Source organism: Mesocricetus auratus, unplaced genomic scaffold (genome assembly GCF_017639785.1).
Source record: "Mesocricetus auratus isolate SY011 unplaced genomic scaffold, BCM_Maur_2.0 Super-Scaffold_100047, whole genome shotgun sequence".
NCBI lineage: Eukaryota > Metazoa > Chordata > Mammalia > Rodentia > Cricetidae > Mesocricetus > Mesocricetus auratus.
In genome coordinates this window covers 3,092,279-3,115,556 of record NW_024429224.1, presented here as the reverse complement: position 1 = coordinate 3,115,556, position 23,278 = coordinate 3,092,279, and the positions used below count along the sequence as shown (strand labels likewise).

Here is a 23,278-nt window from a genome sequence, read left to right as displayed (position 1 = left end):
ACCTATGGCTGACAATTGAGCTATCTCTTGGGGTTGTTGTATGAGATAAATAAGGTCGTCATTGTGACGAAAGTAATAACTTACACTTAAAAGAAATTAACAGGCCAGGAGTTGGTGGCGCACGCCTTTAATCCCAGCACTCGGGAGGCAGAGGCAGGCGGATCTCTGTGAGTTTGAGGCCAACCTGGTCTACAGAGTGAATTCCAGGACAGCCTCCAAAGCCACAGAGAAACCTTGTCTCGAAAAACCAAAAAAAAAAAAAAAATTAACAAGGAAGCCTGGCAGTGGTGGCACACGCCTTTAATCCCAGCACCCAGAAGCAAGATAATCTGTGTGTGTTCAAGTCCATCCCGAGTATACAGAGTGAGTTCCAGGACAACCAGGGCTACACAGAGAAACCCTGTCCTGAAAATTAAAACAAACAAACAAGAACCCCCCCCCAATTGACTAGGTCTAGGCACTGAGCTCAGAGCTTTACATGCCCATTGCCCCCATTTACTTAGGCTGTTTATGTTGCAGGAGACACCAAGAGATCCCATCTAGACTCCACCGGGCTTTCCTTAGGGTGAGCACCTGGCATTGTAACCACATTTACCAAAATAAATTGATATTGGTATTACGGTATACCTAAATTACATTTTTGCATTCCATCTGCTTTCCTACTAACATTCTCTTGTTTTGTCCCATGGCTCAATCTGGGTGCATCTTGTCGTCACATCTCCCTGGTGGTGAACCCAGGGCCATCCCCACCTGAGCACAACAGGCACCCCCCCACCCTGGCTTCATATGCATTCTTTTATTTCCATTTACTGCTGAGGAAACTGATACTTAAGTCACAGAGTTAGAATTCAACCCCAGACCTATTTGACTCAAAGCCCAGGACTTAATCATTTGTAAGGAAATGATGGGTAAGAAATGCAATGTTTGAAGGGAGAGCAGCACACAGAGAGTAAGAGGCTCCCGGGGAAGACACTGACACACGGAGACCTGGCTTCGAAGCTTTCGGATACCAACTCAGCATGATCTTCTCCCTCCTCAGCCAAGTCCAGGTAATCTGTTCTGAGAGCAGGGCACACCCGGGGAAGCAACTAGTTAAGCTCCGGCTTAGACATTGACAGCAAGGCTTCCCAGAGAGTCAGGCCATAGTGACGACCCTTGGCAGCAAGGCCAGATACAGCATCCTGAGCTAGGTTGGGGGTCAGTCGCACGGGGCATAAAGACAGAACCAGAATCCATGTAACAGGGGCTTCCGGCAGCCCCTTCTGCCCTAAGCAGAAGCCTTTGCAACCAAACCTTATTCGGTGTCCCTGTCATTTTACTGTCCAAGCTTCAGAGAGCGGGATCAGGCAGAGCGGTACACACCTATAATCACAGCTCTTGAGAGGCCGAGGCTAGTATATTGTCTCAAATCAAGGCCAGCTGGGGCTACACAGCAAGACCTTAACAACAACAAAAACAATCAGGTTCTTTAGCTACCTTTCCCGGAGAAGTGTAGCTACCACCCCTCATCATCGAACCCTCTCTTTACAACAAATGGAGACCACAGAAAACCATAACTGAATACGATGGACCTGGGGGAGCCCAGCCCCAGTAGACATACCTACATCGCAGCTCTTGCATCTATGGTTGAAGAAGAGGGGGGCAGACATTGTAAGATCCACAACACGGGAAGTCAGGTACGGCACAGTCTCTACTAGGAATGGTTTCATAAAGAAACTGAACAAATGGCAGCATCACCGGACACGCTAATGTGGAAGGGGAAACTTGTGGAGTCTAACCCTAGACAAAGAACGACAGGCAGCTAATGCCTACATGAAGGAGAATTAGTCTCTCCCAGGGATGAGAGCCTGGACTGGCTGGCTAACGCTGAGTGGCTGCTAGCCCCTGCTCACATACATACAAGTGATAAAAGTGGATTCAGTAGGTTGCATTTGTGTGTGTGTGTGTGTGTGTGTGTGTGTGTGTGAGAGAGAGAGAGAGAGAGAGAGAGAGAGAGAGAGAGAGAGAGAGAGAGAGAGAGAGAGAGAGAGAGAGAATAAGAATCAAGGAAAAAGAAGCTATCAACTTGAGAGTAGAGAAAGGAGACATGGAAGGAATGTCTGTGGGAGGTGCGAGAGGGGGGAATGTGATGCAATTTTATTTCAATTAAAATGCATTTAAAGCCAGATGGTGGAGGTGAACACCTTTAATCCCAGCACTCAGGAGGCAGAGGCAGGCGAATGTGTTCAAGGCCAGCCTGGTCTACAAGAGCTAGTTCCGGGACAGCTAGGACTACACAGAGAAACCCCGTCTCAAAAACCAAAACAAACAAACAAATAAAATAAATTTAAAATTATAATTAACTAAAAGCAAAGCAAAACAAAAGCAGCAAGCAGGGCTAGAGGAATAGGCTAGCTCCACTGGCAAAGCCCTTGCCTGCAAGCATCAAGGTCTGAGTTCCAAGCCCAGAACCCATGCTTTGAGAAAACAAAACAACAAAATAAAAGCAGGAGGGCCAGAGCCCAGTGAGATGGTTTTGTGGATAGGGACACTCACTATCAAACCTGATGACCTGGGGGTTTATCTCAGGGACTCTGCAGGGTGGAACAAGAGAACGGACTCCCACAGTTGTCCTCTGTCATGGCCCACATGGGCTCCATCCCCATAAAATTAAAAACCTGAACTAATTCTGAGTATGGTGGCATGTGTTTGTAATCCCAGTGCTGGGGAGGCAGAGACCGACAGGTGGGGAGGTGACCTGGCCAGCCAGCCTACCTAAGTCCAGCCTACCTAAGTCCAGCCTACCTAAGTCCAGCCTACCTAAGTCCAGCATACCTAAGTCTAGCCTGCCTAAGTCCAGCCTACCTAAGTCTAGCCTACCTAAGTCCAGCCTACCTAAGTCTAGCCTGGTGAGAGACCCTGCCTGAGAAACAAGGTGGGACCAGTGAGAAGGCTCAGCAGGTAAAACAAAAACAACAAACAAACAAAAAACAAGTGCCTGCTGTGGAGCATAATGAACTAAGTTCAATGCCCAATCAGACAGACAGACAGACAGACAGACAGACAGACACACACACACACATACACACACACACACACACGAGAGAGAGAGAGAGAGAGAGAGAGAGAGAGAGAGAGAGAGAGAGAGAGAGAGAGAGTCCCTCAGCAGAGGATGCTAACTCCAGAATAGCCACAGCGTCTCTGCCTTCAGACCCCTGTCGTGAGCTGACCTTCTGCGGGAAAGCTTTCCTTCCCTTGCACAGTGCCTTCCAGGTCTATGGTTTGTAATAGACTGCTTACAGAGCAAAGCCTAGCCTGGTGCCACCTGGGGCTAGGAAAAAAACCTCATCTCAAATCATCCTCCCCATCAGCACGTGAGCTTGGTTCTCAGACAGGGACCATCTGCAGCATCAGGGTCTACTGGACCCTTCCTCATCCCAGACTCCCAGAAACAAACAGTGTAATTTAACAGACCAATGTCACCAAGACCTCCAGGTCATTCTGATGGCACCTCTAGCTTGCTAACCACTGCTGTGTGTGGAAACCGCTTTTCTTTGGAGAAACTGAGGTTCAGAGAAATTAACTGACTTCTCCAAGATGCTAAGATTCTATGTCACCATTGCAACTGGTTAGGTATTCATTCTTCTTACTGGACAATGAGTCCTCAGCAGAGTTCAAGACTGATTCATTTTTATTTTACTTCCAGTTCTTTAAGTTAATTCCTCTAAAACATTGTGTGTATCTGTGTCTTCATGTAGGGATGGGCTTAAGTGTGTGTGTGCTCACACATGTATGCACAGCTGTGATGTTAACCTCAGGCATCACTCCTCGAGAGGCACCCACCTTCTTTTTTTATCACATTTATTTGTGTGTGTGTGTGTGTGTGTGTGTGTGTGTGTGTGTCCTGTAGATTGAACTCAGGTCATTATGCTCGGCAGCAAGAACGTTCACCCACTGAGCCATCTTGCTGGTCCTCATCCACCTTATTCTCTGAGGCAATGCCTCTCACTGGTCCAGAGCCCACTAAGTAGGTCATACTGGCTGACAGTGATCTCTGCCACTCCAGCTCTGAACTTACAAGTATGTGTCACCATGCCTAGATTCTGAGGTCTGAACTTAGGTCCTTGCATGTGCTACCTCCCTGGGCCTCCTTTCTATCTTTTAGGTCAAGCCACATGTAAAAGCCTCTGTGACCTCTGATGACTGGGTGAAAAAAAATCACAACATTAATTAAGACTTGGCCCAAGGGATTTATGAGTTCAGATGAGAAAAAAGTCCCAAGTGAGTATTGGGGCTAGGAGCCAGGAAATAGTTAACAATTTGAAAAATTAAAAGAAAATATCATCTACTAGTTGTGAGACTTTCCAATAATGAGAAGTCAACACAATTAGACAAGGCACTAAATTTTTGTGCAGACTGCCAGCTGTCATTCTTCTTGACTAGCTCAGATCAAAGGAATGTGTTTTATCTCCTAAGTTATTAGACATGACAGGGCCATTAAGTGGAGATATTGTCATAAGAAATATGTTGCTTGCTTTGAAAATAAACATCTCACCTTTGCCTCTTCTTCTCTGTGAAAAGCTGAAAGAAATCAAACTATTTAACTTGGGACTTTCCAACATGCTGATCCCCTAACAGCTTCTCCAGGATTTCAGCCTCTCCCTTTCCTCCAGTCCCAAGATTATGAAGTAAATTGGAACTCTGGGACCAGGGCTGTGAAAGTTGTAAGCCATGGTCCAAGGGTGCCTTCCCTAGTCACAACCAAGTGTGATGCCGCTTCCAAGCTTGTTTTGTAGAGAGACAGATGTGCCTCTTTGGGGAGCACTGTCAAGCAGGTATAGCATGATTGTACACACACACACACACACACACACACACACACACACACACACACACACACACGAGTATACAAACAAGCACGCACGAATGCCTGCACGCATGCACCTTCATGGAAGTCAGAGAACAACTTGTGGCAGGGTCCTCTCCTTTTACTATGGTGGGTTCAGGGCCTTGGGTTTGCATCTCAAGCATTTTACACATTGAGTCATCTTTCTGGCCCCATAAGGAGGGTATTCTGGTCCCATTTTTACAAAGGTAGGCTCAGTTCAGAGAAAGCACTCCAGGCAGCCTTAGAACTCTCCTTCTTCTAGTCCCTTCCTCATCCCATCTGCTTCTGTCTCGGCCACATTATCTAGGACACTCCAAGCTCATGCTTGTTTCTGAAACTTCATGCCTGCTCTTCTTGCTGCCTGGACTGTTCTCGCCTCAGGCCCCTCATCATCCCCCTTCTACTGGTTAAATGCAGCCTCCTCAGAAAGTCCTCCCCTGAACACGTGGCCGAAGGCACACCTTCCCTGCATATCTTGTCTAGGTGTTTACTCTGAGTTATCTGTATCATGGGCTGAAATGATTCAGTCTTATTCCGACTGACATTTATTTACTTACCAATTTCCTGACCGAGTCTGAAGAGGCAGAGATGTCTCATTCTTAGGACTGGTACTAACCCCTGGGGAATTAAGATTTACAATTGGAATAAAATTTACCTAACCCAAGATGAACCATTTTAATGTATACCATTTAGTAAACTTACCACGTTGACTATGTTGTATAACCATCACTTCTTTTTTTTTTAAAGATTTATTTATTTATTACATATACAGCATTCTGTCTACAGGCCAGAAGACGGCACCAGATTGAATTGTAGATGACTGTAAGCCACCATGTGGTTGCTGGGAATTGAACTCAGGACCCCTGGAAGAGCAGTCAGTGCTCTTAACCTCTGAGCCATCTCTCCAGCCCAACCATCACTTCTTAGTTCAAAAGCATTTCTACCTCTACAAGTGAGGCCTTGTATCCATGAAGAAATTATCTCCCCTATTCTTGCCCCCCTTCTCTCCTGCCCTAACACCTGGTAATCTCTCTCTCTCTCTCTCTCTCTCTCTCTCTCTCTCTCTCTCTCTCTCTCTCTCTCTCTCTCTCTCTCTCTCTGGATTTCCCCCACTCTGGACAATTCATGAAAATGGAATCATATAATCAATACATGACCATTTATTTCTGGCTTATTTCATTAAGCATAATATATATGAGGTTCTTATAGCACATAGGTATGTTTAATTCATTTTTGTAGCAGGATATATGTCTTTTAGGTGATGGGCATGTTTTCCATCTTTTGGATACCATGGATAATGCTGATAAAAACATTTGTGTGTAAGTGATTGTTTGAATTCCTGTTTTCAATTATTTGGGGGGTACATATATTTGCAAAAAAAATACTAGGTAATATAGTAATTCTATGCTTACACACAGGGTTTCTCTGTGGCTTTGGAGACTGTCCTGGAATTAGCTCTGGTAGACCAGGCTGGTCTCGAACTCACAGAGATCCTCCTGTCTCTGCCTCCCGAGTGCTGGAATTAAAGGTGTGCAGCCACCACCGCTGGGCCACACAGGAGCTTTTAAATAAATATTTGTATAATGAATGAGCAAGTGAACAGGAGAAAGCAGGAATAACATATGCAAGTAGAGACTGGGAATGTCACTCAGTGGCAGAGTACATGCTTAGCATGAACAAGGCCCTGGGTGTGATCCCCAGCAGTAAACAGAGAAATGCAAATGTTAAATGGAGTTCTTTATAACTCCCAGGTCCTTGCTATCTTATCACATCAACTTCCTGGGAAAGGACAGGAATTTGGCTCTCTTGATATCCTTAGATGTCATCTATTTCAGGGCAATGCCATGCCCTGAATGGAACACAAGTGTTCAATGAAATTGAAACATATCACTAAGCTACAATCACTATCTTTCTGCATTTATTTATATTTTGAGATGGTGTCTCATGTATCCCAGGCTGGCCTTGAATTCTTGGTATAGCCAAGGATGACCCTTAACTTCTGATCCTCTGTCGACCTCCTGGGTGCTAGAATTACAGGTATATATTCACTGCTTCTGGTTTATACAGTGACGGAGATTGAACCTACTAGGGCGTTGTGAATGCCAGACTTTGGGACTCTATCAACTGAGCACATCCCTGGTACTCCTTTGTAAATTTATTTTATCCCATCATAGATTGTTAATGTCAGGCAGATTCTCTGAGAGGAAATGATTGCATCAAAGACCATGAACGGCTGGGCGTTGGTGGCACACGCCTTTAATCCCAGCACTGGGGAGGCAGAGGCAGGTGGATCTCTGTGAGTTCGAGGCCAGCCTGGTCTACAGAGCAAGTTCCAGGGCAGCCTCCAAAGCCACAGAGAAACCTTGTCTCAAAAAACCAAAAAAAAAAAAAAAAAAAAAAAGACCATGAACGTGTGAAAGGCAGTGCAACAGCCACACGGTATTGCTGTCTTAAAAGACTACAGAATCCTCAGCAGCAGTCTTGAGGATGTCTGGGCTTGGTTTATCTTATTCTAAGTCATAGCCATTGCCTCCTATTTGTGGAGTGTTTCTTGTATTGTCTCAAGCTAGGTAGTTAGATGTGCTTTGTCTTTCAATGTTGGGTATAGTCCTAGTTACCTTTAACTGTCAACTTGACACAACCCGGAGCCACCTGAGAGGGAAACTATGATCGCAGAACTGTCTAAATCAAATTGGTCTGTGGGTATGTCTGTGGGGGGCTGTAATGATTAATTGATGGGCAGGGCCATCTTCAGGCAGATGGTCCTGATGGAATCAGAAGGGAAACAAACTGCAAGCCTGCCAGTGAGCCAGGAAGCACTGCTCCTTCATTTTGTTCCCCCACACTTTGTGTTTCAAGTTCCTGCACTGACTTTTTTCAGTGAACTACGACCTGAAAGTGTAAGTCAATTAAACCATTTCCTCCCCCAAGTTGCTTTTTCCCAGAGTGTTATGATAACAACACAAAGACTAAAACAGGTTTCAAATCCAAGGCCTTGAACACGATAAACATGCATTCTGGCTACACCCATGGCCCTAGGACAGTTATTTTTCTTGCTTGTTTTCCCAGTCTGTGAACCCGTCTCCCATTTGCAGGTTTCAGTCTAGCATTCCTGTACCCCTGAACTTATAGGCAATGTAACCTCCTGTAAATGAGGCAAAATTAGTTCTTACAAAGTAAATGCCAAATGGGAAAATGAGTTCCTATGTCTGTGTGGCCGCAGGCCTGCCTTCTTAGGGATACATGTCAGAATGTGACATGCTTGGCAGCAAATGAAGGCTGGGTGGCTTATTACTGCCATTAGTGATCATTTGTATAGGAATGGAGGTATGCATAGCACCCCATAATGCCTAGAGGGATCTGGAGCAGAGGGCAGTCTTTCAGCCCTAATGCATCATCTTACCTGGGCTGGTGAACAGAAATGGCTGCCCACTGGAACCAGATGGACTCTTACAAAAACTGACATGGTCTCATGGGGTAGATTTGGGAGAAGGAAGCAAAGAGTGAATTCCCAGGTGCCTATATGTGTCTAGCATTACCCAGATTGACACTCACTCAATCGGCCAAGTAGCACTGAGGGACTTTTATTGTCTTTTATCTTCTCCGACTGTAGGGATCACAGTCTGCACTGGATGTGTTCTCCCGCATGCTGACTTGCTCCAGCTGTGTGTGGGAGGGATCAGGCAGCTGTGAACAAGGTGTAGGAGACTCGTGAACAGTGGGGCTAGGAAGGAGGAGCCAGCGGGCTTGTTCCTCCTGCTCTGGACACCTGCCCGACTGGAGAGTGGGGACTGGGCAAACGGAGAGGACTGGGGTTCAAGATCTCTGGCCCACATGGATGGACGGGTCTCTCTTCTCTTCTGAGTCCACTGTTCCTCTATAGCTCCCCACTCCCTGTGGTCCATGGGAAGACTGACTAAAACCCTGCTTGCATCCTGTCTTGTGCCACGTCTGGCCCACTGAGGTGTTGACAGTCATTGAGTCACTACCAGGAGAGGTGAGGAGGGGAAAAAGTTGGGTGCTGTCATCCACAGTCAGGCAAAATCTTAATGCCTCAGGGTTGGAGGGATGGCTCAGTGTTAAAGTGTTTGTACAAGTGTGAGGGCTCTCATGTGAATGTCAGATGGGTGTGTTGGACCATCTGTGATTTCAGTACTTGGGAGGTGGAGGCCAGGGATCCCTGGGCAAACTGACTAGACAGAAAAGCTGTGCTGAAGAGCTATGGGTTCAGCTCAAGTAAGAAACCCTACCTCAAAAAATAAAAAAAGTTGGCGAGAAATGTAGGAAGCCTTTCAACATTAGTTCCAGGTCTCCACATACAAGCATGCACATGTAGTACACATGGGAGCACACTTACCACACACATGTACATATGAGAAAAAAGGCTTGGTACCTCAGTCTCTGCCTATAAAGGGAGATGATGAGGTGCTTTCCTCATGAGGTGAGAGGACTGGATGAGTTAGTACAAGAACAGGTTTTGGTCATTGTAACGAGTATTCTTCCTGCCAGCCTGGACCCTGAGCTGCGTCAGTCCCAAACCAACACGCATGATGCTATATTAATTATAAAGCTGTTGGCCATTTGCTTGGTTTCTTATTGGCTAGCTCTGCCTTAATTATTAACCCATAACTGCTAATCTGAGTATTTCCACGTGGTCTTCTCTTACCGGAGAAAGGGCCCAGACCTCTTACTTCTCTTGTGTCCTACATGGTGACTGACTGTGCCTCTGTTTCCCAGAATCCTCCACCTCTCTTAGTCCCACCTATCTTGCTTCCCTATTGGCCAACAGTGCCTTATTTAACAACTAAGGAGACACACATTCACACAGAAGGACTCCCCACCAGGTCATGTCTCAGAATACTGACCACCTCCTTGCACATCTCTGCTACTCAGTGTTTTGTCTCTTTGCCTTTAGGCTGGCTCTGGAAGCCACAGTGAGTATACAGACCTGCTATGGGAGTAGGGAAAGTGAATTTTGATTGCCCAGCAAGAAGGGAACGGCTACTTTGGCCCTTGGACCCCATGTATTTTCTGTACTGCCTGAGCTTTGACACAGGGGTTTTGGACTGATGACCAGTGCCAGCCACTGTTGAGACAAAAGCTGCCAGAGTTGGGGCTTGAGCTTGAGTTATGGAGAGGGCTAATATAACAGAAGAAAATCCTGGATTTTGTTCTCCTTGTGTGGTGATATATTATTTATGATTTAGTACAACTTGCCTGAGGGTTGAGAATGCAAAGCCAGCCACAAGTCAGAGAGGCCAGGCAGTGATGTCACCCAGGACTCAGGAGACAGAGGCAGGCAGATCTCTGTGAGTCCAAGACCACCCTGGGCTAACTACACAAGAGTGAATTAGTTCAAAAGAGTAACAGAGCTTACGCCTTTAATCCCAGCACTAGGGAAGTGGAGACAGAGTTATATGGCTGGGCGGAGAATGGAATATAAGGCGGGAGGAGACAGGAACTGGGGCATTTGCCTCTGAGAATCCGTGGAGAGCATTGTCTTTGAGGATTCATGGAGACAGGATTGTCATTTCAATTCGGTAGAGGTAAGAGCTACTGGCTTGGCTGCTTTGCTTTTCTGATCTTCATTTTGAAGCCCAATATCTGTCTCTGGATTTTTATTATTTGTTACATCCTTGTAGGCAGGATGCTTACAACTCTTTGTCAGGTTTATTGTTAACACACGCACTGAGCACAAGCCTTTGCTAAACTCAGATAAGATCTCCATCCTCATCTCTGTTTCTTTTTTCATATATAGACATGATGTATGTGTGCGTGTGTGTGTGTGTGTGGATTTGAATATCTATGCACCAGGGACCATAGTTGGCCTTTTTCAAAAACAAAAAACAAAAGCAAATGCTATGTACTTCTGAGCATCCATGACAATTGGCCCTGAGCAGTAAAGGAACACAAAGACTTCCTTTGGTGTCTCGATGAAATCTGAGCCAACACATACACCCATGACACTCTTTAGCTACATGACTTTATCACCTTAAACCTTACTAAGAAATAAATACCCAAACCCCAAATAACCCACCGACACATGCCTGTGTTTCATCTGTTTTTAAACTCTGTGTGTTCATCTTTGCACACGTGAGTACAAACATGTACTACATGCCTTGGCATGCGTATGGAGACAGATCAGGAGTGCTGCTCCTCACCTTCCGACTCACCAGAGACTGGGATGTTTCCTGTTTTGCCACTGCGTACACTAGGTGAGATGGCAAGAGCTTAGGGGGTTCTCCAGTTTCTGCTTCCTGTTCTCCCATAGGAGCACCAGGGTATAGACAGCCCTACTGGAAATCTGAGCTCAGGTCCTTACACTTGAACAGCAAACACTTCTGCCTACGAAGTAGTATCCCTGACCCCTTTCCTGTCTCTTTGGGGGAATCTATTTCCAAAGGCGGCTCAAGGGTCTCATGTCATGTTAGTGATTTTTTTTTCCAGACACGATCCCTCTATTCTATCACTCTGACTGTCCTGGAACTTGCCATGCAGACCAGGCTGGTCTTGAACTCACAGAGACCCACCTACCTCTCCTGAGTGTCTCCCTCTGTTGCTCTCTGCCTTATTCCTTTAAAGACAGGGTCTTTCACTGAACCCAAGCTATCCGCTTCATCCAGGCTGGCCGGCCGCTAAGCTCTCGAGGATTTGTCAGTCTCTGCCTCCTAACACTGTGGTAACCTGCACATGTAGCCATGCCTAGATTTTTATATAGGTATTACGGGTATGAACTCAGATCCTCAGGCCCTCATGTAGCATAGCAAGGGTTTACTCACTAAGCAGCCTCCTCAGTCCCTATTGTCTTCATCCATAGAACCTTCCCTGGAATTCTATGAGAGGAGGTGTGTCTTCTTCACTCTCAGATGGTCAGCCACCCAAAAACCCTCGGGAGAGATGGGCAGAAGTGATTCATTCTGAGGACAATGGTGGAAAAGAAAAAGACATTCAATTTAATTTAGATATGATTTTAAAACCTTGCCTTTCTTCCTGGGCAGCTGAGATAAGCAGCAGAGGATTGGTTTCAGGGCCAACTGAAGCAGAAAGACACGGGACTGAAGAGATGGCTCAGCAGCTAAGAGCACTTGCTACTCTTCCAGAGGACCTGGGTTCAGTTCCCAGCACCTGAGCTCACAATTGCCTATACCTACAGCTCTGGGGAACCTGACATCTTCTCATAGATTCTATGGGCACCTACCTACACATTAACATACCCCTACATGGACACGTATAAATACATATGACTAAAGACAAGATAAATCTTCTTAAAAGACATTCATTTTTCTCAACTATTTCTTATCGTGGGGGTGTTGAATTCCTGTGGCTTTGCTGGGCCCAGGAAAGAGGTCCTCAGGGATTGTCAACTGGACTTAGCCATGCCTACCCTGTACCTTCTGTCTGGGAGTTTTACCCTGTCTCCTGTGTCTGATCCTAACTCTTTGCCTCCACATTTGAAAAATACTTTTCTGTGTCCTTTTTTTTTAAGTTTTATTTTCCATCTATGTGTATGTGTTTCTGTGTGTGAGAGTAAGCATGTTTGTAGAGTCAGAGGAGAACCTTGAGTGTCTGTACTCCTCTTCTGCCTTGCTTCAGACAGGCTTTCTAGTTTGCCACTGCCTGCTGGCTTGAGAGCTCCCAGAATTCTCCTGTCTCACCTACCTGTCTTGCTGCAGGAGCACTGGGATTATGACTGAGTACCACCATAGCTGGCTTTCCGGTGAATCCTGGGTGTTGAACACACGTCCTCATGCTTGCACCCCAAGCACTTTGCCCATGAAGCTATCTCCTCAGCCCCTGAGTACCTACCTTTGTTTTCTGGAGAGCACAGCCTCTCTGGAGGGAGGGTCCTGTCTCCACTCAGCCTGGAGCTTTGTATTTGCCAGCCAGCTGTCCTGTGTTGGGCTGTCCCCCAGGCCTCAGGAGGGCTTAACTTCCTTCCTGAGAGGCTCTGCTAGCTAGGCCAGGTGGGATCCTGTGGCAGCCCCACCAAACTCCCAAGCTGACTGCAGACATTTGTGCTGTCAACAGAACTGCAGAAAATGCAATTCGAGTTGCTAATGAGCAGCTTGTTTGGGTAAACAAACCAGGTGAGGTGAAAAAAGTGATGCTCCCCAGCAGGAAATGCAGGCGAACATTAACCAGATGGAGAGCCACGCGTCTGCACGCCTCCCATTCTTCAGGCTTCAGGTTGTGAGAAGGGACATTCCTGCAGTGTGTGTGAACTGGGAACTGTGCACACCTCCTGTCTGACCTGGCACTTCTTTTGAAGGAATAAGAACCACCTTGTGCCCAGGGTCACCCTGATTTTCTGTGACTCATTCCTTGCCCAGCCTTCCCTTCATTTATCATTAATCTTCACAGAACTGTGGAAACAAGGTGTGTGTGGCAGCAGGGGAAATTGAGGAGGCTTGAGGATGAGGAAGAGGCTTGCTCAAAATCAGCGTGCTGGATTTGAATTCACACCAGCCTAATTATTATTATTTTTTTCTTCAAGACAGGGTTTCTCTGTATTGCTTTGGAGGTTGTCCTGGAATTGGCTCTGCAGACCTTGAACTCAAAGATCCGCCTGCCTCTGCCTCCCAAGTGCTGGGATTAAAGGCGTGCGCCACCAACCCCTGGAAGCAGCCAGTGCTCTTATCCTCCCAGTCATCTCTCCAGACCTTCAGCCTAATTCTTTAAGAGTGCGCCGATATTTCACAGTCTTTGGCCCCTGTATCTGCCTTCTAGCCAGTGGCTGCTTCTTCTTCTTTTTTTTTTTTTTTTTTTTTTTTTTTTTTTGGTTTTTCGAGACAGGGTTTCTTTGTGGCTTTGGAGGCTGTCCTGGAACTCACTTGGTAGTCCAGGCTGGTCTCGAACTCACAGAGATCCGCATGCCTCTGCCTCCCGTGTGCTGGGATTAAAGGCGTGCGCCACCAACGCCCGGCTGGCTGCTGCTTCTTTCAGACTATGATTTTGAGGAATGTTTGGACTTCTCCCACAGAAGGATTCCTTGCCTAATTGGTCAGGATGATGTAGCTTTCTAGAAACGTGCATGACAACTCTATGTCGTGTGTGTGTGTGTGTGTGTGTGTGTGTGTGTGTGTGTGTGTCTGTGAATGCATGCTTATCTTTGGGAAACCAGTAACTTAGAGGTGTTTGCAGCCATCACATAAGAAGCTGACTATAGGAAGGGTCTAGGCCCTGCCCTATATGAAATGACAGACTATGGACACCCCCATGGAGGGCCTCACCCTCCCTGGGGGAAATGAGGGGATAACGGGGGGGGGATGGGGGGAGGGCACGGGAGGAGGGGAGGGAAAGGGAGAGGGACCTCGTACTGACTTGTGAAGCAACCTTGTTTCTTATCTAAATTTAACATGGAAAATAAAAAAAATATTAATAAAAAAAAGAAGCTGACTATACAATATACACAGTTAACTGTTATAAATCAGGATAATAACACACACATACAAACAGTGATGAGGTGACATTGTACAAACATGACTGACTTGGTAACTGCGATGGCTAAGTTTGTTACCCGCAGACAGAGTCAGGAAAAGGGAGGCTCCAGCTGTAAGCTCAAGTCCAGAAGGCTCTCTGTCTACATTGTTCAAGGAAAAAAAGGAAAATATATCACATTCATATGCTATATGCCACAGATTATTTCCTCCTTAGCATTCAAGGGTGAAGAGTTCATTACATTGTCATCAGCCACAGAAACAGAAGTTGGGTTTGAGCTACCGAGAGCACTCATGCTTGCCCGTCTCTGTCCAGAAGCAGCACAAAATTACTCCGGCTCCTATTAGAGCAGCACTGGGTGGAGATGCTTGCTGTGAATGTAGCCACCATTTGTCGTTGAGCCTTTTATACGGGATTCTGTCTTCTTTACTGCAAGAAAACTCAGGCTTGGAGATGCATCACAGAACCTAAGTGTGCTACATGCTGGGGTTTGAACTACAATCTTTCTGGTCCTGAGTTCTGAGTATTCAACCACCAGATTATTCTACTTTTGCTACTTTTTAGCAATATCACTTTTTTTTTTTTAAGATGGAGTTTTGATAGGAAGCCTGGGATAACCTTCAACTCCATGATCCTCCTGTCTCAGCCTCCCAAGTGCTGGGAGTACAGGTGTGTACCACCTTGCCTTGGCTATTCCCCTGCTTTCCAGGGGCCACATCTGCCCTGTGAGGCCTCAGGGATGATCTCATTGTCTGTAGAGAAACCCTAGAGGGGAAATGCTTCTTGTTAGCAGCTGAAGAGCTCGATGCTTAGGAAACAGGAAGAAACTTGCCCCAAATCCCCCAGCTCCAATGAGGTGTGGGTGAAGGAAGAGAGCCTGTTTCCCACTCTGCTACATTGCTGCGCAGCTAGTGACAGAGCCCAGGGGCAGAGGGGCATCCACAGGCAGTGCCCGTGCCGATTTCAGATCTTTACTGAGCAACTTGGCTCCTTTCAAGTAGGTAGAAGCCTTTCCTTTGAATGAACCAATTAGGTTCAAAAAGTAAAAAAAATAATTTATGCATTTTAGCTAATGAGGATGTTGTTCAGGATATTTTTAGCTGAACACGGAGGGAGGGAAAGGAGGGAGAAAGAGAGAGAATGAGAGGGGGAGAGGGAGAGAGAGAACACGGAACATTTGAATTTGAAAGCTGGGTATAAATTACTTCAGAAGAGGCAGCTTGGGAATCAGACAGTCCTTAGCACAGAGCCCAGTTCTTAGCACTTTGGCTGCATGTGAGAAGTAGGGGGCAAATTACACCCCTCCCTGAAAGTGTGTGCCAATGTGTATATGGTACCAACCTCTCAAGGGTATTGTAAAAACAGAAACTAGTTCTTCTGTAGGCATCCAGAGGTGATTTGTAAAAACAGATTTCTAGACCTAGAAACTCTGAAAAATCATGCAGTGCAAACCAACAGGTCCAGTTCTTTACTCCCACTTTAAGGGTACTGAGAAGCCTCCTGGAGTATGCATATCTAAAAACGCACCAGGTTTCTGAATGATGTCACTTTTAAGAAGCAACCTGTAGGGAGTCAGAACCTGGCAGATCTGTGTGAGTTTGAGGCCAATCTACTCTAGTTCCAGGACAGCCAGGGCTGTTACACCGAGAAACTCTGTCTCGAAAACGAGAGAGAGAGAGAGAGAGAGAGAGAGAGAGAGAGAGAGAGAGAGAGAGAAGGAGGGAGGGAGGGAGAGAGAGAGGGTAATTTAATTTAGAGAAGTTTGCTAGAAACAAAACAAGCAAAGCTAAGAAGGCTGGGCACTCATAAGCAAGAATAAATCTCTGCGTATTTATTTGGAAGCTGGATAGCAGTTTTTTGTACCCTTTAAGAGTACAAAAAACAAAACAAAACACAAAAAACAGCTACAGCAGTGCATCCTTGTAATTCCAGCACTGGGAAGATGGAGACAGGGGGAATCCCTTGGGCTTGCTGACCAGCAAGTCTAGCTAAGTTGGTGAGCTCCATGTTCATGAGAAACTGTTACAAAATGTAATGTGGAGTACAATTGAGGAGAGACACCTGACATCCACTTCTGGTCTCCACATACACACATAAAAGCACATGCATGCACATACAAGCACACACTCGAACTCCACACGAAGAAGTAACGTTGTCAATTTGATGCTGTAATAATAGAGACAATAGAAATATCTGGGTCCACTAGTGTATTGATGACTCAAAAACACCACTGAATTTTTGCTGCATATTCAATGCCAAGTGTGGTGTTGACTTTAAAAGTCTAGATGTGGATCCTCTGGTCATTGAACTGTCCAGCAGAGCAGAAAACCCAAGATGTACCATTTACGAAATGGAAGATGGCTAACTACAAGATGGGACAGTCTTGCCTAAATCATTGGGTTCATCCGACAGAAATGGAAACAGCCTTAAGTAAGGGGGTTCTGGATTACCCAAGTATATAAATAGCCAAAGTAGGTTGAGTGTCAAGTCTGGCTGGAGAGGCTACATATATTCAACTCTAGGGCTGCTCAGAATGGAAGAAGGAATGACAGAGAAGGAAACAGCAGAGATCAGATATCTAAGGCCGGGGCAAGGCAGGGAGCAAGCCCAAGAACTCAGGGGTCCTCTTACAAGGTATTCAATGTGAGCCATCAGGGATAAGTAAGGTAACTAAAGGGGCCACAATAGGCCAAATCCTGTGCTGTGTCTAATCCATAAAACCTTCACAATATTCATTCCCCAGCACCTATGGGAAATGTTTGCTGACTGACTGGGCTGGGACAAGAAAGTTCCTCAGCAGAGTGCCTGGCACATAGGGATTGGTTAGTGGGTGAATGGTTTTTGACAGATGGCCAGCTCTCTCTGGCTTTTCTTAGATTTGGCTTTTACTCATTGATTGGTTGTTAAAAGGAGTATATACAGCCACCACCACTGAGCCATCACAGGCTAATCCATGTACTCCACATGTAGTAACCCATTTAATTTTCATAATGACCCAGTGAGGAAGGTACTGTTGTCCCCACTTTACAAATGGGGAAGCTGAGTTAGAGAGTGCTTAACAGTTTTTCCAAGATTCTACACAGAGCCAGGAAGTCCTCTTAGTTTCTTTAATAGCACCAGTTTAAATCAATGGATAGACATTTGAAAACAATGCCAGGAAATTATACATTGTGGTATATTAGTTATGATTTAATAAAGCTTGCTTGAGGGTTTAGGATGCAAAGCAAGTCACAAGCTATAGAGGTCAGACAATGGTGGCATACACATTTAATTCCAGAACTTAGGAGACAGGCAGATGGATCTCTGTGAGTTCAAGGCCACCCAGGGCTACATGAGAGTGAATCAGTCTGAAAGAGAATTAGAGCTCACACCTTTAATCCTAGCCCTAGAGAGGTATATAAAAGACATGAGCCCAGTGTCTCAAAGTGCAATGTGAGAGTTAAATCTCCAGCCATGTTGAGGAGAGGCAGCAGTCTAGGACTGCAGTCTGAGGATTCCTGGAGCTAGCCGGATCACCCCTGCAGCCTGAGGTAGGGGTAAGAGCTAGTGACCAGCTGCTTTGCTTTTCTGATCTTCAGCTTGAAGCTTGAAGCTTGAACCACAATATCTGTCTCTGTGTCTTTTCTTAGTCATGCTACAATTATATGTTACTTATCTTATGTATATGTCTGTACACACACACAAAGCACATATAACACACACGCACAGGACTGAACACAGAGCTTTACATTACTCTATTGAACCATATCCCATGCCCTCTACCAATGATCCTACCACTAGGTCAAGGGTTTTTTGTTTTTGTTTTTGTTTTTTTGTCTCACTGTGTAACTCTGGTCTGGAGCTCACTGTGTGGATCGGGTTGGCCTCAGCTCAGATCTGCCTGCCTCTGTTTCTAGAGTGCTGAGATTAAAGGTGTGAGTCACTGCCAGATATGCCTTCTTTTAAATGGCAAGTAGAGGTTGCTTGAGTCTTTCTCTTTTTTTTCTTTTCCTTCCCTCCTTTCTTTCTCTTTCATTCTTTCTTCTAATGTTGCCAGAAGTCATGACCAGGGTGCCACCTGTTCTCCAGGCCTATCACCGTTGATACATTATGGTCAACTACACTACCCTGCAAAGGCGACTCATATCTTTCCAGCTGCTCAATAATAAAGGAGAGCTGTAACCTTGCTTTAAAGGTGAAGATGATGCTATACCACGCTTGACTGGTTTACCTGAGATCCAAAAGCCAGCTGGGGATGATGGCCTTTAATTCTTGCACTAAAAGGTAGAGGCAGGCAGATCTCTGAGTTTGAAGACAGCCTGGTCTACAGAGTGAGTTCCAGGATAGTCAGAGCTAGATAGAACAACCCTGTCTAAATATAAATAGGTAAATAAACGATAAATAAGTGGCAAAGATTCCCACCCTGGGCTACTCATTAGATGAAGGAGCTCACGCCAAGCTTGATGACCTAAGCTGAATTCCTGGGACCCACAAGGTAGAAAGATAGAACTGACTTCCACAAGTGTTCTCTCATCTTCACAGATGTGCCACGACATGCATGCCTCCCCCTCCCACTTAGCCCTCACCCACAAATAAATGCAAAAAAAAAAAAAAGAAACAAAGAGAGAGTCACCACCTTACACTTGACAAAAAACATTTATTCATGATGAAAAAAGATCTAAATGTAGGATCTAAAATAACACAATTCTCAGAAGAAAAACGGGAGAAACTCCATGACACTAGAATTCCCAATGATTTATTGAACATGACTACAAAGGCACAGCCAAGAAAAGAAAAAATAAATTGGACTATATCAAATTTTTAAAAATAAAGTTTTTTTCCTCATAAAGGATCCTGTTAAAAAGTCAACATAGAATGAGAGAAAACACCTGCAAGCCATATATCTCATAGGAGGCTCATATTCAGAATATAGAAAAAACACTTATAGCTGAAATACAAAATGAAACAGGAGTGGAGATGTAGCTCAGTTGGTACAGTGCCTGCCATTAAATGCATGGTAGCATGCTCGAGCCTTGGATTTGACCCTAGCACCTCGTAAATCACACATGGTTGCATATGCCTGTGATCCTAGCACTAGGGAGGTGGAAGGTGGTAATCTTGAGGCAGGCAGATCTCTGAGTTTGAGGACAGCCTGGGTGACATGAGTCTGTGTCTCAGGAAAAGGAAAAGACTGAAACAATCCAGAACAACCTTATTTATAAATGAGCAAAGGATGGGAACAGTCATTTATGTCTCCAAAGAAAATATAAATACAAATGGCCAATAAATACATAAAAGATGCTCAGTGTTACTCGTAGTTAGAGAAGTGTAAATTAAACCTACAATAAGGTACCCAATTCACACCCTCTAGGAAACTCACACTTGCAAAATAGAAATGACAAGGACTGGAGAGAATGTGAAGACATTCAAACTTTGGTGCACTGAGGGTTGAGTACACTGTTAAATGGCTCAGCTGTTATGGGAAACAGTTTGAAATTTCCTCAAAAAGTTAAAAATAGAATTATCATATGATCCAGACATTTCACTTCTGGATATAGAACCAAAACAACTGAAAGCCGAGCCCACGAGCTGATTCATGAATGAATACAACGAATACATGCACACAGTGAAATTTTATTCAGCTTTGAGAAAAGACATGCTGACAAGTGCTTCCAGATGAATGAGCCTTGATCTTACGGGAGAAAAGACTAGTTCATAAAGGCACAGAACAGAAAAATGTCACCTGGGGCTGCAGGAAGGAAAGCAAGTGAATGGAGGTGGAATTATTGTTTTGTCTTGTGGGTCGAGCTTCAGTTTGGGAAGGTGAAAACAGTTCTGGAGATGGGGTAGTGATGTTTGCATCAGTGTAAACGCACCAAATAATACTGAATGGCACATTAAAAAAATAAGTCCGCCAGTTTTATGGTATCTGTATTTCCATAATTACAAAAGCATAAAAGGAATAGCAAACATACTAATTCATGTGCGCAAGCGTGTATGTGATGCGGTATATGTAGATGTCAGCAGACAACTTGCAAGAGTGAGTTCTCTCCTTCAGCCATGCTTCTTCTACCATGTGAGGGTCTGGTGGGTCGAACTCAGCTGTCAGGCTTGGCTGTAGGTGTTCTGAAACAGGGTCTCACGTATCTTAGGAGAACAGGTGTGTGCTACCATACCCAATTTTATGTGGTGCTGGAGATCTAGGGCCTTTGACTTACTAGGGAAGTACTCTATTGAACCATATCCCATGCCCTCGATTGTTTTGTGTGTGTGTATGTGTGTGTGTGTGTGTGTGTGTGGTGTGCGTGTATGTGTGTGCGTGTGTATGCATGTGTGTCACAGTGTGTATGTGAAAGTCAGAGGACAACTTTTGGGAATCTTTTTTACATATTACCATGGGTTCTGGGGATCAAACTTAGATTAGGCTTCTGTGGTAAGCACTAAGTCCAAATTTAAGGAAAGCAGTTTCCCAGTCTTGTTCTGTGATTTGTTTTTAGGAGAAATGTCTCAAAATTAGAGCTTTGAAACCATTTATTTACACATTCAATAAATATTTGTTGGACACTACATGCATAAAATTGATACTCAATGTTGAGATCCAGATAATAGTAAACCTGATGTGGTTCTTGTCTTTATCAATTGGAAAATTTAGTAAACTAACATTCTTCTCGGCAGAATAACAAATGCACAGCAAGAAGCTCACATCTTTCATCTTTACAGATAGGAATCACACCACGTTGTTAAAGAAAAAATCAAAGTTCAGAGAATTTAAGCAACTTCTTCTAAGTTTACTCAACCAACAGCCTGTGTCTGCTTGATTCCTGAGCCTGTTCCGAGCTACTGATACACCCTGAGTGCATTCTCCTTTTAGGAGAGTCACAGTGTGTTTGCCTAAACACGAAAGGCAAAGGAATTCAAAATTTAAGAAAGCTACTTAAGGTTTCTGGAGAGATGGCTCAGCAGTGAAGAGCACTGGCTGGCTGCTCTTTCCAGGGGACATGTGTTCAATTCCCAGCACCCCATGGCAGCTCACATCTGTCTGTAGTTCCAGTATCTGACACCCTCACACAGACACACATGCAGGCAAAACACCAATGCACTAAACTGAAAGCAAACAAAGAAACCCATTTGATTCTTTATGACTCTGCAGATTGCAAGTTCCTCTTGTGGGTAGGGGAGCAACACCCTGCCCGAGCTGTGGCTCCTGTCCCCAGAGTATAACCACAACCCCCAAGAGAACAGAAGACATATGTCCACACAAAACTGTGTACACAAATGTTCACACTGCCATTAATTACCCATAATATCCAAAAAGGAGAAAACAACCCAAATGTCCAGCTACAGTGTGTGGATCAACAAAACATGTCACAGTCAGCCAAAAGACATTATTTGGCAACAAAGACTTACTCATCCGTGCAATGACACAGATGGACCTTGAAAACCTGATGAAGTGCAGGAGGCAAGGCATACAGGATGAGCATCATATGATTCTACCTCTACGATGTGTCTGGAATAGACCAGTCCGTAGAGGCGGGATGAGAGGCGAGTGACTGCTAGTTGGGGTGCAGTTTCTTTCTTTTTGTTTTTGAGACAGGGTTTCTCTGTATTGTTTTGGAGGCTGTCCTGGAACTCGCTCTGTAGACCAGGCTGGCCTCAAACTCACGGAGATCCGCCTGCCTCTGCCTCCCAAGTGCTGGGATTAAAGGCATGCGCCACCATCCCCTGGCAGGGTGTGGTTTCTTTGGGTGGGAGGGAAAATATCGTTCCAGAATTAGGTAGTGGTGATGAGATTAAACTAAAAACCCACTGATGTGCACACTTTCAAGTGATGGCTTTGTGTTTTGAGACAAAGTCTTAATCTATAGCCCAGGTTGACCTCTGAATTGCAGTAATCCTCTGGCTTCAGTTTAAGTGCTGAAATTACAGGTATTAGCCATCAGGCCCAGCTTAGAGTCATATATTTTATGACTACATAAACTACATCAGATTTAAGAAAAATAATGTATCAGAAACAACAGACCACAGAGCCCTGACTCACAGAACATTTATTCTGCCATTTAGTACTGTATAATTAGTGTGCATGGTAGCTGCTTGGAGGCCTTCTACTGACACAGCTACCCAAGTCCTAAGCAGAAGAACCAATGGGCAATGGTGCTTTGAGGCAAGCGTGGAAACCATGGTGTATCAGAACATCAGTGTAGGAGGGATCACACCCTGCTGTGACTTTTTATCTCTTCAATTCACTTAGTGAGCCTATTTTATTTTATTTTATTTTTTTTTTGGTTTTTACAAGACAGGGTTTCTCCGTATTGGTTTGGAGGCTATCGGTCCAGCCCGGCCTCGAACTCACAGAGATCCGCCTGCCTCTGCCTCCCGAGTGCTGGGATTAAAGGCGTGCGCCACCACCGCCCGGCTCTTAGTGAGCCTATTTTAACAACAGTCTGGGTGGCAAAGTTTCCAATCCTCTCCTTACTGGAAGATTTTAATTCTAACAATTGATTATACCAAGATCGTGCTTGACAGGGCGATCTCATTTTTATTTGAATGACATCAGATAAAAGTATTATATAAAATGATGAGACACCGAATTATATAATTTTAGAAACGGAAATTACTTTGGGAAGGGATCCTGACCTGATTCTTTTGCTTTGAGTGTGGGGAACAGACCTGGAGAAATTCAGTGTCTTGTCCAAGGTCACAAAAACAAACATGGCCAACATTGTCTTGCAATGTATGCCTCCCCTTGTTTCTTGGAAATGCTACTCTTGCCTTCAGCTGTGCACATGAGTGTCTGGAATAAAGACCATCTTTTCCAGTAAGATGAGGTTTCATGACTAAGTTCTGGGCTGAGGAACGAACACGGAAGTGGTGTGAGCAACTCCTGGGAAGTATGCTTGTAGGTCAGGGTTTGTGGTGGCCGTATTCTTTCTTCTGGGCTGCAGGTTGACAGCTCAAGTTCAAGTAGCCAGCCGGGATGATGAAGTGGAAGGTGTG

General features: G+C 45.0%; 1 long non-coding RNA gene across 4 annotated transcripts in view; it reads right to left on the bottom strand.

Moving 5' to 3' along the window:
• Positions 1-23,278, bottom strand: part of LOC121136025 — a 34,408-nt gene that overhangs the window by 6,909 nt on the left and 4,221 nt on the right. For 3 of the 4 annotated variants that reach the window (XR_005873152.1, XR_005873155.1, XR_005873153.1), the window contains exons 2-4: positions 11,647-11,784; positions 8,423-8,554; positions 5,425-5,485 (exon numbers count right to left, since the gene is read on the bottom strand). This is a non-coding gene — a long non-coding RNA (uncharacterized LOC121136025). Of the gene's footprint in view, positions 1-4,534; positions 4,561-5,424; positions 5,486-8,422; positions 8,555-11,646; positions 11,785-23,278 lie in introns of all 4 variants that reach the window. The other variant, XR_005873154.1, reaches the window with a different exon arrangement.